The sequence below is a fragment of the Ranitomeya imitator genome, chromosome 1, assembly GCF_032444005.1.
Source record: "Ranitomeya imitator isolate aRanImi1 chromosome 1, aRanImi1.pri, whole genome shotgun sequence".
Taxonomy (NCBI): domain Eukaryota; kingdom Metazoa; phylum Chordata; class Amphibia; order Anura; family Dendrobatidae; genus Ranitomeya; species Ranitomeya imitator.
This window is the reverse complement of record NC_091282.1, coordinates 741,680,417-741,697,189: the sequence shown is the minus strand read 5'-3', so window position 1 is coordinate 741,697,189 and position 16,773 is coordinate 741,680,417.

Genomic DNA, 16,773 nt, shown 5'->3' with positions numbered 1-16,773 from the left:
CCATAGAATGTAATGCAGCCAGCCCGCATAGAATGTAATACAGCACAGACCCCATAGAATGTAATGCAGCCAGTTCCCATAGGATGTAATGCAGCCCAGCCCCATAGAATGTAATGCAGCCAGCCCCCATAGAATGTAATGCAGCCAACCCCCATAGAATGTAATGCAGCCCAGCCCCATAGAATGTAATGCAGCACAGCCCCCATAGAATGTAATGCAGCACAGCCCCCATAGGATGTAATGCGGCACAGCCACCATAGAATGTAATGCAGCCAGTTCCCATAGGATGTAATGCAGCACAGCCCCCATAGAATGTAATGCAGCACAGCCCCCATAGGATGTAATGCAGCACAGCCCCCATAGAATGTAATGCAGCCAGTTCCCATAGGATGTAATGCAGCACAGCCCCCATAGAATGTAATGCAGCCAGTTCCCATAGGATGTAATGCAGTACAGCCCCCATAGAATGTAATGCAGCCAGTTCCCATAGGATGTAATGCAGCACAGCCACCATGCAATATAATGCAGCCCAGCCCCATAGAATGGAATTCCCCCCCCTCCCCCACTCTACTCACCTTTCCTCTTGCCCCGTGCTGCTCCTGGCTCCGGTCTCAGCAGCTGCAGTCTGCCCGCCCGGTCACACAGCAGGTGCGCGATGATATGACGTCATCGCACACCCGCAGTGTCAGCGGCAGGCAGAGCGGGGAATGATGGGAGAGGGAGCGACAGCAGACGCTCTCTCCTCCATCATTGCATTCAACTGTACCGGCGTCTATGACGCCGGTATAGTTGAATGCGGGGTCGGGAGTGTGCCGACAGCGGGGGGAGTGTGCCGACACCCGATGGCCAGTCCGGCCCTGCGTTATACTATATGAAGAACTATGGGGTGCATTATACTATGGGAAGTGAATTGTACTACATGGATGACTATGGCAGTGCATTATACTATATGGAGCACTATGAGGAATGTATTATGCTATATGGAGGACTGAGCAGTGTATTTTAATATATGGAGGACTATAGGGAGTGTATTATACTATATGGAGGACTGTGGTACACATTATAATATATGGAGGACTATGGGGTGTATTTTACTAAACAAGTAAAATGCTGAATATTCAGATTGTTTTTGCTGGAACAAAAATCATTGTTCTCAGCAGCACATCGCCGGTGTAAACTGTAGATGTGCTGCTGATAACATGATACTGTATGGTGATCTGTTAGTGATCTATTAGTGATCGTTCTGTCCCATCATTATTCCTCAGCTGGTGGAAAGAGGCCGGGAAAAAAGCGTTAAACAACTTCAGTATTGTCGATCAAACTCATTTAGTGGCCTGATATCAGCGCATGTACCGTATATACTCGAGTATAAGCCGACCCGAGAATAAGCCGACCCCCATAATTTTGCCACAAAAAACTGGGAAAACTTAATGACTCGAGTATAAGCCTAGGGTGGAAAATGCAGCAGCTACTGGTAAATTTCAAAAATAAAAATAGATACCAATAAAAGTAAAATTAATTGAGACATCAGTAGTTTCAGTGTTTTTGAATATCCATATTGAATCAGGAGCCCCATATAATGCTCCATACAGTTTATGATGGGCTCCATAAGATGCTCCATATTAAAATAAGCCCCATATAATGCTGCACAAATGTTGATTATGACCCCATAAGATGCTCCATACAGACATTTGAACCGTATAATGCTCCACAAATGTGGATTATGGCCCCATAAGATGCTCCATACAGATAATTGCCCCATATATTGCTGCACATGGCCCCATAAGATGCTCCATACAGATATTTGCCCCATATAATGCTGCACATGGCCCCATAAGATGCTCCATATAGATAACTTCCCCATATAATGCTGCACATGGCCACATAAGATGCTCCATACAGATATTTGCCCCGTATAATGCTCCACAAATGTTGATTATGACCCCATAAGATGCTCCATACAGATATTTGTCCCCATATAATGCTGCACATGGCCCCATACAGATGCCCCATACAGATATTTGCCCCCATATCATGCTGCACATGGCCACATAAGATGCCCCATACAGATATTTGCCCCCATATCATGCTGCACATGGCCACATAAGATGTTCCATACAGACATTTGCCCCCATATAATGCTGCACATGGCCACATAAGATGCTCCATACAGATATTTGCCCCGTATAATGCTCCACAAATGTTGATTATGACCCCATAAGATGCCTCATACAGATATTTGCCCCATATAATGCTGCACATGGCCCCATGCAGATGCCCCATACAGATATTTGCCCCCATATCATGCTGCACATGGCCACATAAGATGCTCCATACAGACATTTGCCCCCATATAATGGTGCACATGGCCACATAAGATGCCCCATATGCTGTTGCTGCGATTAAAAAAATTACATACTCACCTCTCAGGCCCCCGGCACTTGCTATACTCACCTTTCCCGTTCCACCGCTGACAGCCGCTGTGTCTTCCTATCCTCTGCGCCGACGTTCAAGAAGAGGGCGGCGCGCACTAATCACATCACCGTGCCCTCTGACCTGAGCGTCACTATGGAAGACACAGCGGCACCAATGGTGGAACGAGGAGTAGGTGAGTATCACGCACTGCCCCCGTCATACTTACCTGCTCCTGGCGCCTTCGCTGCACGTCTGTTCCCCGGTGCCGCATTTTCTTCCTGTAGTGAGCGGTCACCGTTACCGCTCATTACAGTAATGAATATGAGGCTCCACCTCTATGGGAGGTGCAGGGACCGCGCCAGGAGTAGGTGAGTATAACTAGACAGCCTCCGCTCCCCCTCACCTGCCGCGCTGGAAGAAGCAGGGATGTGCAGGGACCGCGCCAGGAGTAAGTGAGTATAACTAGACAGCCTCCGCTCCCCCTCCCCTGCCGACCCCTGGGTATGACTCGCGTATAAGCCGAGAGGGGGACTTTCAGCCCATAAAACGGTAAACACAAACAAAATGCTTTTGTGTGATGTGCAATATGTTAACATTTGGGGCCCCATTTTAAACTGTGCCTAGGGCCCCAGTTTGCCTAAAACCAGCCCTGCCTACAAGTGTACAAAGATATTATACAGTCACCATGTGACAAGTGGTCCTGTGTAACTTCAAAGGCCAGGGCTGAATTTTAGTCCCAGTCCGGCCCTGCATCGTACTCTACAGTATCTGGTGCACTGGAAAGGGTATGGTCCTGAGGAGCGTTCTTGGGTTCATGCCAACCGTTTGGTTTGGTCTTTTCATGCTCAGTTTCCTGAGAAACCTGGGGGTCCGGTGGCCCCCCATTGAGAGAAGGGTACTGTCATGACTCTGGATGGGCTGGTTCGGGCACCTTCCTGGTCAGGTCTGGGTTAAATTATTCCGCCTCTCTTTGGTTCTGGTTCTATTTAATGCTGGTAGTTCCTGGGTTCTGACTAATCTGCTGTTTTACCCCTTGTTACCTCGCTTCCTTCTGGCTCCCGACCCTCAGCTTGTCCTTTGACTATGTCTCTGTCTTAGTACTCTGTGTCCTGCGTTTTTGTAGACCCTCCATTCTCATGCGGTAGCTCTACCCCCATCGTCTCTGCAGTGATCACATGACCTGCCTAGCTCAGATCCTGTGTGCACTGCGTCCCTCATTCCTCCCTCTCCCTGCGCTCCCACTAGCGCCCCCTTAGGCTGCCTCTCTATGATACCAGGCAGCGTCATTACAGTCAGTTTCTTAGAAATGCACATGCCCACTGCTGCTCCACTCATACAGGGGATTTTGAGGTACCCCTTTCATGATGTGGGGTCACAGCAGTTAGACCCTGAGTGATCATTTATTTATCACTTATTCTGTGTACAAGTGATAAATTATATAGTAGAAAAATGCCTTTAAATAGCGTTGTCTTCTGCTGGATCTTTGGTTCAGAGTTGGGGCCAGCTAAATTATTCTGGTGAGCCCTAACAAACCTATACCACTGGATACCAAATGTCTACTTCAGCGTTGTTAAATTAGTACTAATACTACAATTGTGTATGTGGACACTTATCATGGAATCTGATTCTCCTCTGCTTTGTAATCCTATAATAGATATTTCGAATAAACCATTTGAAATCCCAGCTTAACACATTAAAGATCTCAGAGAACACTTTTTAGAATAAATTGGAAATAAATTGTGAGATGCTTAGAAAAGGATTGTGAGCAGCGTCGGGCAATGAGATTCTCTAGTATTCCACCAGTGTCCTGATGTGAAAACCATCAACCTCATGCAATTTAAAACTCATTGTCCCTTCCACCCTCCAGGAGGTTAAATCTTCATTTCCCAAAGGAGCTTGTGCGCTGTTTGAGAACACAGTATTGAGAATTTCTATGTATGACTTTCCATTCCTTCATAATAAATAAATTTGAACTTCTCTTCACTGCTTGTTCTTATTCAAAAGCCATAGCTGATAGCAGGCCATGATTTCATTTTCATTGTCGCTGCTTTGCTTGCTCCATACTTCACTATACAGAGGTCTATAAAGATTCTGCAGGGTGGTGAACTGGTTGTGATGTTGTCTGCGGTTTAAGTGATTTCATGACTTCACATAAAGGGGTTTTCCAGCTGCAAGTATTTATCACCTTTCCATTGGATCAGTGGAGGCCTGACTGCTATACTCAATAGGTGTCAATGCGCTTCAACTCCAAGACATACAATTACATCCTGGGCGGTTACTCATTGGCATACTATGGCAGGCTGATGGTTCACGTTCGAAGGATGAGCCCATTCCATCTGTAGCTGGTATATCATATAGCTAACATACTGCTATGTGGCGTGGTTGGTGCTAGCACCAATCCTGACTTATTAACCCCTTTACCCCCGTTTGCATGTCAATGACCAAGCCAATTTTTACAATTCAGACCACTGTCCCTTTATGAGGTAATAACTCTGGAACGCTTCAATGGATCTTGGCAATTCTGAGAATGTTTTTTCATGACATATTGTACTTGGAATCCACGTTCTGTATGTAACGAGCTTCCTTTCCCCACTTCCACATCTGCATCCCAGCTTCTAACACTAACTACTTCCCTAGGCCTCTCACAACTTTCAACCTCTGAAACACACAAAGACGGTAACACCCTTGACCTGGTCTTCGTCCGTCTCTGTTCAATCTCCTACCTAGATAACTCACTGCTTCCCCTCTCTGACCACAACGTTCTCTCCTTCACATTCACAATTCCTCGCCCACCCCAGCACCCTCCTACCTACCACACATTCAGAAATCTACATGCTTTCAACCCTCACACACTTTCAGACTCCCTACACTCATCATTGTCCCCAATCTCCTCTTTTTCCTGTCCTGATCTGGCTGTACATCACTAAATGACACTCTTAGAAGCACCCTGGAGCAAGTAGCGCCCCTCACCCTCAGAACTTCCAAACACAGAGTAAAACAGCCCTGGCTCACATCGCAAACCCGATTTCTCCAGCGATGCTCTAGGAGTGCTGAACGCTTATGGAGGAAACCTCGCACACAAGAAGATTTCATATACTTCAAATTTATGTTAAAAACCTATAAGGGTCTGTTTCCACGATCAGGAAACGCTGCGTGTCTGACGCTGCATAGAGCCGCAGCGTCAGACACGCAGCGTCCAGATGTTACAGCATAGTGGAGGGGATTTAATGAAATCCCGTCTCCACTATGCGTGGTAACACGCACGCGGCGGCCCTGCGACTCCGGACATGCTGCGCGTCTTTTCAGATCGCAGCATGTCCGTATATCTTGCGGCGACGCTGCGTCGCCGCAAGATATAGCACAGGGCCCTATGGTGGGGAGCGATGATGCCGGATGTGTGCTGTGAACACATCCGGCATCATCGCGTCCCAGAAAGGGGGCGGGGCTACCGCAGAGCGGCTAAGCCGCTCCGGCGATACCGCCGGCCATCCTGACCGTGGAAACATACCCTCACTCTGCCCTTCACCTCACCAAACAGACCTACTTCACCACTCTGATCTTCTGCCTATCCAACAACCCCAAGAAACTTTTTGACACCTTTCACTCCCTCCTCAGGCCAAAAGCACAAGCCCCTATCACAGACATTTGTGCTGATGACCTGGTCTCCCACTTTATAGAGAAAATGGATAACATCCGTAAGGAAATCCGCTCCCAGACACCAAGCGCAGCAACTCCCATCCCTCCCTGCATTTCCCCTGGCTCACTCTCCACATTCGATCCCATCACAGAAGAAGAAGTCTCCAAGCTCCTCTCTTCTTCTCGTCCGACTACATGCACTACTGACCCCATTCCCTCACATCTCCTCCAGTCTCTCTCTCCAGTCGTCACAACTCGTCTAACTACAATCTTTAATCTCTCCCTCTCCTCTGACATTTTCCCCTCCTCCTTCAAACACTCTATCATTACTCCATTACTAAAGAAACCCGCCCTCGACCCATCCTGCACAAACAACTACAGTCTCCAATCTCCACTTCATCTCTAAACTCTTGGAGTGCCTGATCTATTCCAGCCTTACCCGTTACCTCTCCACTCATTCCCTCCTAGACCCTTCATAGTTTCCGCCCTTACATTCGACAGAAACGGCACTCATCAAGGTGACCAATGACCTTCTGACAGCAAAATGTAATGGTGACCACTCTCTGCTTATTCTTCTCGACCTTTCTGCAGCTTTCAACACTGTTGACTACCCTCTCCTACTCTCTAGGCTCCAGTCACTAGGCATTAAGGACACTGCTCTCTCCTGGTTCTCCTCCTATCTTTCTGACCGTTCCTTTAGTGTTCTGTTCTCTGACTCCACTTCAGCTCCTCTTCCTCTCACTGTCGGGGTACCTCAGGGCTCAGTCCTTGGCCCCCTTCTCTTCTCCGTCTACACGGCCCCAATTCTACAGACCATCAGCAGACTTGGCTTTCAGTACCATCTTTATGCCGATGACACACAGCTATACACGTCATCTCCTGACCTTACCCCCGCTGTACAACAGAATGCCACTGACTGTCTGTCTGCAGTCTCCAACATCATGTCCGCTCTCTATCTGAAACTCAACCTCTCCAAAACTGAACTTCTTCTGATCCCGCCATCTATTAACCTCCCTAAATCTGGCATTTCCCTCTCCGTGGGTGGCACCTTAATAACACCCCGGCAGCAGGCGCACTGTCTGGGTGTTATGTTGGACTCCAATCTCTCCTTCACATTCCATATACAATCTCTTGCCCGCTCGTGCCGCTTACACCTAAAGAACATCTCTAGAATTCGTCCTTTTCTCACCATGGAAACAACATAAACCCTCACTGTCGCCTTGATCCACTCCCGTCTGGACTACTGCAATTCTCTATTGGCCTCCCCCTTACTCGACTTTCACCTCTCCAGTCCATCCTTAATGCAGCAGCCAGGGTTGGCCATCTAGCTAATCGTTACTCGGACATGTCCGCTCTTCGTCAGTCATTACACTGGCTGCCTATTCATTACAGGATACAATTCAAAGTACTTGTTCTCACCCACAAAGCTCTCCACAGTGCGGCACCCCTTTACATCTCCTCCCTCATTTCTGTCTATCGGCCTAACCGACCACTGCGCTCTGCAAGCGACTTTCGACTAACCTCTGCACTATTCCGTACCTCTCACTCCTGACGCCAAGACTTCTCCCGTACCAGCCATAATTTGCATAGTTTTAGGCGCTCCCTCAAAACACATTTGTTCATAGCGGCCTATCACGTTCCCTAATCAGTCATTTTATGTTTGTGTGTGTGTAGCCCATTCACTATCTCCATCTATCCCCCACCCCCTGAAGATGGCTGGACCATCATTGTAAATACATCATTGTAAATACACACCTGTACTTTGCATCTCCCCCACCTCATTGTAGATTGTAAGCTCTCACGAGCAGGGTCATCTTATTTTGCTTTAATTATTGTATTGCTAACGTTGCTACTTATGACTGTTGTGTTTGAAACTGTTAAGCTGTAAAGCGCTGCGGAATATGTTGGCTCTATATAAATAAAGATTATTATTATTATTACTACTTCACGTAAGTGGTAAAATTTCTTTGTATATCTTGCGTTTTTGTGTAAGAAAAGGAAACTTGGCGAAAAATTTGAAAAATTTTGCAATTTTCAAACTTTTAACTGTTATGCCTATAAAACAGAGAAATATGTCACACAAAATGGCTAACAAATAACATTTCTCACATGTCTACTTTACATCAGCACAATTTTGGAAACAAAATTTTTTTTTGTTAGGAAGTCATAAGCGTTAAGCTAAACAGCGATTTCTCATTTTTACAACACCATTTTTTTAGGGACCACCTCACATTTGAAGTAACTTTGAGGGGTCTATATGATAGAAAATACCCAAAAGTTACACCATTCTGAAAAATGCTCCCCTCAAGGTGCTCCAAACCTCATTCAAGATGTTTATCTAGGGGCTGAAATTCTCAGGCTGGTATGGGGCCATGGATATTGACCCCCCCCAGCCTAAAAATAGCAGCCCGCAGCTGCCCAGAAAAGGTACATATACTAGATGCGTCAATTCTAGCGCTTTGTCCGACTTTTCCCACTTCCCCTGTAGCCGTGGCAAGTGGGGTAATAGTTGTGGGGTTCATGTCGCTGGTGACTTAGTAATCTAGAAGCATCTATAAGAGGCCTATCCATTACTAATCCTAGAGTTGTAAAGTTAAATAAAGACACAGACAGAATAAAATCTTCAATTTGAAAAAAATGACAGACACCTTTTATTATTCTTAATTAAACCATACTTACCGCAACACCTAATCCATTCGACACCCTCGATCTCCTGTAATAAAAGTAAAATAAAAAAACGCCATTTTTTAAATTTACTTATTTAAATAATTTTTAAAAATGGCGTGTCGACCCCTCTATTCTTGATATCCAACCTTGCTGAAACTGACAGATGAGGGTTGCAACCCCCAGCTGTAAGTTTTGTCTGGGGGGGGGGGGGAACCCACGCCATTTTTTAAAAATTCCTGTATTTATTTACAGCGCAGGAGCGGCAGATGAATCCTATTCGCCGCTCCTGCTGTCACTGTTATTAGCATCAGCAGGGATAGGCTGATGGGAGTAATAGTTCCATTAGACACCGCCTGCTGTCTCTTTTATTACTTAAATGTAACTCTCATCATTCTTCCCTGCTCGCACCGATCGCCGGCAGAGCAGGGGAGGATGAGGAGAGCTGTGTTGAGCACCCGGTGCCGGGGAACAGCGCTTACTGTCTGTAGCGCTTCTTCCCTGTTGCCCGTCTGTGTGGTACTGATGCGGCACACGCCACAAGTATTACACACACGGACACTGACATCTCTGGTACGGCAAATGTCAGAACGTGTGAAAGAGGCATTATAGCGGGTTATTATGTTTGGCTGCTGTCACACACTAAAAGATGCCTTTTATTGCAAAAAAAAACAGTTTTTGCACCATCATATTTTGAGAGCTATAATTTTTACATATTTTGGTCCAACAGAGTCACGTGAGGTCTTGTTTTTTGTGGAAAAAGTTGACGTTTTTAATGGTTCCATTTTCGGGCACACGGCATTTTTTAATCTCTTTTTATTCCGATTTTTGGGAGGCAGAATGAACAAAAACCAGCAATTCATGAGTTTGTTTTTTGGGAGGGGAGTTTATGCAGCGCCCCAGAGACCTGGTCGTTGCAGTATGGCACTCTGCCGCTAAGGGGAGTGGCGGTACGTCTGATGGCACTAAAGAGTTCTCCTGACCAGGTATCACCAGAACACATTACACTTCACACTCCGGCCACTAGGGGGAGAAAAAGGCTTTATTTATTGGGCCACTCCTCACACTGGTAAAACTAGGGGCTGGGGAGGAAGTTAGTCAGAAGCTGACTGGGTTGGATTCAGGCAACATCCCGTGGCAGGGGGTGTTGCAGGGAGAAGGCACAGGGGGGGTCCCTCTCAGGCGTGGGAACCTGGCAGGTGCCTAGCGAACAGAACAGAACGTAACGGAACCGCGCCTGCACACCCTGCGGCGGTATCCTAAGAAAGAGACATGAAGGGAAGGATATTGTGGAACAGTGTAAACGAGATCAAGCACAAAGGAGAGCCAGTAGGAGTTGTGCCGAGAGAGAGAGGCAACATCTTACTGAGGCGCGTAGTCGGTGGTCGGAACAGCGCAAGAGTAACTGACTTCAGGCCTTACTTCAAACTCCGCTGGACAGTTAATTATAGGTTGGCTGTCTACCTTAAATTTCCTAAGAAGACATAGGGGGCAACATTGGGAGAGGGGCGTCTCTAGGGTCCCGGAAGACCTCCAAGCCTTCCCGTCATACGGGTGCGTCCTAGCCAAAATACACCTGGGGGACGAGAAACTAGTAACATCTGGAACTATAGAGAAAGAGAGAGCTGTAGAGAACGAACGAACGAGAACAGCAGTTGTGAGGACTATTCCGAATGCTCAGCAGGGTAGAACTACAACACACAGGCGCTAGTGGTAGGCAACGATTTCCATCTGCGTAGGAAACTCTGGATGTGCCTATCGGACCGGCCGGTCTCAGAGAGCCCTGTTAAACATACTCTGGATTGAGGATCCTGAAGCCTTCAGAAAAGAGGTAAAGAGACTGCAACCTTGTGTCCTCGTTATTGCCTGCACCTCACACCATCACCATCCACCTTACTAGGAAGCCCTGGGGACATACTTCACCTGTGGGAAGTTATACCATCCAGCTGCCACTCCATCACCCTAGCAGACCCCACAGCAGCGTCGGTCACCCTGACCGAACACCACAGGTGGCGTCATGAACCCCTGACAGACTGTACCACCTTTATTGGACGCCCCTTAGCAGGTTTGCGGACCGGGTCTAGCCACCGTGACAGCCTCAGCACCGAACCAGAGAGGCCCGGTACCGAGAACTCGTGGCCCTGTGTCTGGGGGCGCTCCATTTATACCGCTCCGCGTGTGGTAAAATTGATAAGGCAGTTTTATTCTTTGTGCTAGTACGATTACAGCGATACCTCATTACATTTTTTTATGTTTTGGCGCTTTTATACAATAAAAACTATTTTGGTATATAAAAAATAATTATTTTTGCATCGCTTTATTCTGAGAGCTATAACTTTTTTATTTTTCTGGTGATGGAGCTATATGGCAGCTTGTTTTTTCCAGGATAAGATGACGCTTTCAGTGGTACAATGTTTGTCTATATCTGTTTTTTTGATCGCATGTTATTCCACTTTTTGTTCGGCGGTATGATGATAAAGCATTGTTTTTTGTCTTGTTTTTTTACCAAATATGTGTACTTTCATTGTTTTTTTTTCATTCAAATATTTATTGATAGAATAAATATTGATTTTTTATTATTTTTTTAGAAATATTTTTACAATTATTTAAAAAAAAAAAATTTTTTTAAGTCATTCTAACTTTTACACTTTGTCTCACTATAGGACAATCATTTTTTGCATGCTGATTGCTTCTATAGCATGCAGATCGTACTATTCCGTCCATGGGAATTAAGGCCCAGGTCACATGGACGGAATAGTTGGTCTGATGGCAGAAAGGGGTTACCCCCTTGCATGTTTTATTTATAGTGACCACTGCATTTAAGGGGTTGATGCAGGAAGAGAACTCCTTCTGTATTCCATCTCCCAATTCAGTTTAAGGCCTCATTCAGATGACCGATTTTCAGGCACAGGTTCTATCTGTGTTTTTCACAGAGAGAATATGTACCCATTACAGTATATGTGGTTGTTCACAAGACCATGTTTTTTGTGGACTAAGTGGTCTGCTAAGAATGGTGAGCTTACAGGTTTTTTTTATCCTAGTCACAGATAAAAGCAAGCCATTCAAGTTTATGGATTCGTGAAAAACGCAACGCTGATGAAAAACTGATGAAACCCTGATGGTAAAAACAAACACGCTCACCAAACACAGATGAAACTAATGAAAATCAGTCCGTTTTCAGCATACAAGAAAAATCACTGACGTCTGAATGATGTCTAAGACAATTTGCTCTTTAAGGTTTAGTTGTTCTTTAATTATAAAACTGATGTTGTTTTTTTGCTTAAGGAATGGAAAGAAAGCAGTAACCTCTTATCTTACTTCTAAACTAATTAATCCTCCTCTCAGTCTAATTAATTGTAGCTCTTGAAGTCTCCACTCTGGTAGATAGGAAATCACAAACATGAACTCTATCTGGCAGCCTAAGAAAGTTGTAAAGCTAAACATTTCTGATCATGTTTGTATATATTGGTGCCTTAAATCGGTTTTCATCTTTTTGATAATGTTCAGCCCCTGCTGCAGTTTGTTAAAACATAAGAATCCGCCCTGTACTCACCTTTCCTCTGTCCGCCAGCTGCTTACAGTGCAGTGTCTGGCATTGGCTGAGGCGTCGACATAACATCAACTGTATGGCAGCAAATAAGTGAGCTCAGCAACTCTGAGGGGGCATTTAGTACACATGGGCAGAGGTGCTGACACAAGGAGCAGGAGCACAGACTCGCTGGTTGACCCAGGGAAGATTAGTACAGTGTGGTTAGATATGTTTTAACAAACTCCAGTCGGAGCCGAATATTTCATTCTTCAGAGAGGAAGAGGATTTGAACTCTTGTTCTACCAATTGGAAGTAGCAATCCCAAAAGTCAATATCGACTATAGGCTGAATTGGATGGACAAATGTCTTTTTTTGGCCTTACTATGTTACTATGTTACTATGACCCTTTAACAAGCCTTACCACATGACTTAGGATAAAAGCTGAACCAGAATCTCAATTTGCAGACTTGTCTTTCAGGATGTTGCTCCTCTTCAGTGTAAAGCATGAGATCTGATTTGGCTGTATGAGAGGCCTCTGACTGTAGTTTAATGGGTAATGAGTTGCCCGCCAGGTCCGTGGGGTACCCGGTACCGGGTCCGGTGTACACAGGGGGATGTCACGGTGGTGACCCGGACCGTGGCCCTGGGCGCCCATGTAAAAGGAGAAATTGAACAAAGTTTATGTTCGTGATGCTACCTGTAGTATTCGGTCAGTGGGGACCGATGCTGCTTTAAGGGGTCCTCTGGGGTGATATTATGGCAGCTACATGGTATAACTTCCCACAGGTGAAGTGTATCCTCAGGGCTCCCGGTGTGTAGATGAGGATGGTGAATGGCGCAGTAAAGAACGAGGACACAGGTTTGCAGTCTCTTTACCTGGTTTAATGAAGACTTCAGGCAGCCTCAGTTCAGGGTACAAGATCACAGGGCAGGCAGGATCCCGCTGGCTTGGAAGCGAATCTAGAGTCCCTCTTTACCAGGTGGAGTTAAAAGCCTTCCACTAGCATGGTGGTGCTGTAGTCCCTTACTGCATATGGTTTCAGATAAGGTCCTCACAGTTCTTCTATCTGTCCCAGGTAACTCTGACAGGTAACTGGAGCCTTTTTACAGGGACTCTATCATGCCCCAGGCTCTATGTGTTACTGTGTCTTCAGGTGTGTGTGGTGAACAGGTAACTTGCAGTTCAGCTGTCCTGCCGGGTTCTGATGTAAGTCCTAGAATACCTTACACCCTCGGTGTGCCAGCTACCAGTTATCTGCGCTTTGCCAGGGAGACAGTCTGCTCACTGCTGTCCTCCCCCTGGTGTCCTTGCCTGTGCCTCACTCTCCTGCACGCTCACTGAGCAATGTTTGGCTTTCTGTACGTCTCTTTCTTCAGGAGCTGTAGTACTTTAGACTACACGGCCCCTTCAGACCTTCTGATACTCTATGTCAGTCTGCTCTCTTCTGTGTCTCTGACAATCTGACCTCTCTTTCCCTCCAAACCACAATATATATACATATGCAGGGGAGTCACCTAGGAATAGGATCAAAAGCTCCCCCTTGTGGCCTGGAGTGTGAACATGTTGTGTGTATGGTGATCACCTGATTAAAGATATCCTTCATCGCTTCCAAACGTAACATCACTTTCCCCGTGAGGAAAGCAATGCTACTGTGACATGCCAGTGTTAAGAGACTTATATTGGCAGTAGTATATCTTGATATGGTTAATTTGATAGTCAACCACTTTCTTTGACGAGAACTGAAATGAATGACTCTCTGTTTACAGGGAATGACTCTGCAACCACAGAACTGTAAGTGAAAGTGCAAATATAGTTAAAGCGCACCTGTCGTTTCGCGTGACCTTACAGAATAAGCTGTCCTGTTTGTACATGAGGAAAAACACAATTTCCTGCAATTTTATGACTTTCAGCATGTATTTTTCACCAGTTTTAGCCTTAGGCTGGAGTCACACTTGTGAGTGCAATGCAAGAAACTCGCGCGAGTCTCTCGCATCAATACTCGGCACTGCCGCCGGCACTCGGGACCGGAGTGTGTAGCTGCATGTATTTCTGTGCAGCTGAACACCAGGGAACTCGCACGAGTTTCTCACATTGCACTCGCAAGTGTGACCCCAGCCCTAATCTCATTTTCAGATGTCTCTGAGCTGGTGCTACAGACAAGCTGCTATGATTTCCCCTATACACAGGGCCGTATTTAGAGTTTATGTTGCCCCAGGCACTTTTTGTGCTGCCTCCCCCATTAGCGATTATGACAACTGCAGATACTGTCGGCAGTGACTTTGGCTACTTTTACATCAGTTTTTCCGCATCTGCCACTTAACGGATCACTTACGGCAATACTGTGTTTGGCCTCATTCGTCCAATATGGGACTAGCGGACATGTGCAGCACTTGCGAATTTGCCACTATCTAGCTAGCAGTGTTTTTTTGTCTCACCACAAGTGCAAAACCGCAAGTGCCGCACATGTCCGCAAGTAGCTGCCGCGCCCCCACGTAAGGGCAATGGGGTACTCGGTACCAGGTCCTTCAGTTCCCTCAGCTGGGATGTCACAGTGGCCCGACCCGGACCGTGGCCCTATGAGGGGGGTTGCCACAAATTAAATAGAGTGGAAATAGTTTGTAGATGATGGTAGTGTTCGTGACGCCACCTGTGGTATTCGGTAGGGTGACCGACGCTGCTTAGGGGTCCGCTGGGGTGATGGAATGGCAGCTAGATGGTATACCTTCCCACAGGTGAAGTATATCCCCAGGGCTTCCCAGAAGTGAAGATGTTGATGGTGGATGGTGCAAGGCACAGTGAATAACGAGGACACAAAGGGTGCAGTCTCTTTACCTTTACTGAAGGCTTCAGCATCCACAGTCCAGGGTGCCGGATCACAGGGTAGGCAAAGTCCGGCCGGTCTGATGGCAATTCCAGAGTCCCCTTATCCAGGTGGAAATCAGTAGCCTTCCCCTTGCGCACAGTAACGTATTAGGTGCCTATGTGCATTAGCTCCCGTAGGGTCCTCACTCTTGTTACTCTTCTCTCGGTCCCCCAGATGGATAGGACCAACCCGTATGACGGTGGTGGCCTGAGGCTATTTTATAGGGACCCTAGCGTCGCCCCTCCTCCGCGTTGCCACCTTGTCTTCTTAGGTGTTTAGGTCGGACAGCTAACTTGGAATCGACAGCCCTGCCAGTCTCTGAAGTAAAGCGTAGAGTCTATTACTCCCTCGGTGTTCCGGCTACCGGATCTGCGCTCAGTGGGAGGCAGCCTGCTTCTAGCTGGTCTCCCACTGGTGTTTTGCTCCTGTTGCTACGACTTCGGTGCTCACTCACTACGACACACTTCCTTTCTTGTCCTTTCTTAGGAGGCTGATGCATGGGTTGCAGGCGCAGCTCCGTGTCCTTCTTTCCTTCCCGTGCCGAGCCCAGTCTGCTCCTCTCCTCTGACTATCTCCTTCTCCCTCCAATCAGATCTCCCTCCAACTCCAACTGACCTCACTTCCTAACCAAACCCCCAGTTTTACCCAAGTGTGAGGAGTGGCCTAGTAGATAGAACCCTGTTGTGAATTCTGTTGTCGGGCTCCCTCCTGTGGTCATGAATGGTACTTCGGCTGGTTCTGTCCATGGACTTCCTCTGGTGGGTGTTTCTGAGTTTCCATTCACAGGTGACGAGGTTAATTCGTTAGCTGCTGCTCTATTTAACTCCACTTAGATCTTTGCTCCATGCCACCTGTCAATGTTTCAGTATTGGTCTAGTTCACTCCTGGATCGTTCTTGTGACCTGTCTTCCCATCAGAAGCTAAGTTCCAGCTTGTATTTCTTTGTTTGCTATTTTTCTGTCCAGCTTGCTATTTAATTTGTTGTCTTGCTTGCTGGAAGCTCTGGGACGCAGAGGGAGCGCCTCCGCACCGTGAGTCGGTGCGGAGGGTCTTTTTGCGCCCTCTGCATGGTCTTTTTGTAGGTTTTTGTGCTGACCGCAAAGTAACCTTTCCTATCCTCGGTCTGTTCAGTATGTCGGGCCTCACTTTGCTTAATCTATTTCATCTCTGTGTTTGTATTTTCATCTTTACTCACAGTCATTATATGTGGGGGGCTGCCTTTTCCTTTGGGGAATTTCTCTGAGGCAAGGTAGGCTTTATTTTCCTATCTTCAGGGCTAGCTAGTTTCTTAGGCTGTGCCGAGTTGCATATGGAGCGTTAGGCGCAATCCACGGCTATTTCTAGTGTGGTTGATAGGTTTAGGGATTGCGGTCAGCAGAGTTCCCACGTCCCAGAGCTCGTCCTTTATTATCAGTAACTATCAGGTCAGTCCGTGTGCTCTTAACCACCAGGTCCATTATTGTCCTGACCACCAGGTCATAACAGAACCCGTAGCTTCCCCTGGTGGCCGGCGTGTGAAGCGTGTGTGTGGCTGTGATACCTGGCAGGGTGAACTCCTTTGGTGCCATGAGACGTAACATCGCTCCCCCTGGTGGAAGAACGACATTACTGCAACGACCAGGACTCTGGGACGCTGCATAGCCATCACTAACTGTCCCTGCACCT